Raw genomic sequence first — 1050 nt, forward strand, 5'->3', positions numbered from 1 at the left:
TCTTGTGTTCTGCTTTGTTGATCTGATATTACTTTCCAAAGCCTTCTTTTTGTGTTTCTCATAGTCCGCATTGGTTGGTGATTAATTATTTCAATATTTTTAGTCTAACATCTACTTTGCATTCATTTTTACAGATATTTGCTAAGAATATGTATGTCTTAGACACTTTGGGTTTCTATAAAAGAAGACTATAGAATGAGTGCCCCATGAACAACAGAAATTTATTTTTTACAGTTATGGAGGCTTGAAAGTCTGTGATCAAGGCATGAGCAGACTTGGTGTCTGGTGAGGATGCACATCCTGATCTGTGAATGATCATTTTGTGGAATCCTCACATGGCAGATAGAGTCAAGGAACTTCCTGGGAGCTCATTAATAAGAGAAATTATAGATATCCATATAGATATAGATATATAGATATATATAATGCTGTGCTTGTCAGGCAGGCATTGTGCCATTGAACTATATCCCCAGCCTAAATATATATATTTGGGAGGGGACAAAAATATTATCTATTAATCTATAGTAGTATAGGATGTCATATTAGTTTTTTTTTAATTTACTTAATAACATTAATCTATCCGGGTATGGTTGTGCATGCCTATAATTCCAGAACTTGTGGGCTGAGGAATGAGGATTGCCATGAGTTTGAGGCCAGCCTCATCTACAGGAGCAAATTTAAGGCCAGCCTGCACTACATAGTGAGACCCTGTCTCAAAAGAACAATTTGTTTACTGTATTTAGGTATACATTATAGCTGACTAGTATTCAATTTTCTTTATTTCTTTGTATGTAATACGTCTTTTTCCTAACCTTTTAAAATGTCTTTTATCATGTATTTTAAACATTTTAATCATGGTATGCTTAGGATATCTTGAATTTTTAAAGTCTTACATTCATGAGGATACAGTTTTCCTCTGATTTTGAAAATTATCAGACATTATTTGAACAAAATTTTCTGTCTCTTCCCTCTCCTGGAACACTTCCATTCATGTGTACTGCACCTCTCAAAGATGTCTTACAGGGGCCGGGGAGATGGCCCAGTGGAATA

Source organism: Octodon degus, unplaced genomic scaffold (genome assembly GCF_000260255.1).
Source record: "Octodon degus isolate 3935 unplaced genomic scaffold, OctDeg1.0 scaffold00007, whole genome shotgun sequence".
Classification (NCBI taxonomy): Eukaryota; Metazoa; Chordata; class Mammalia; order Rodentia; family Octodontidae; genus Octodon; species Octodon degus.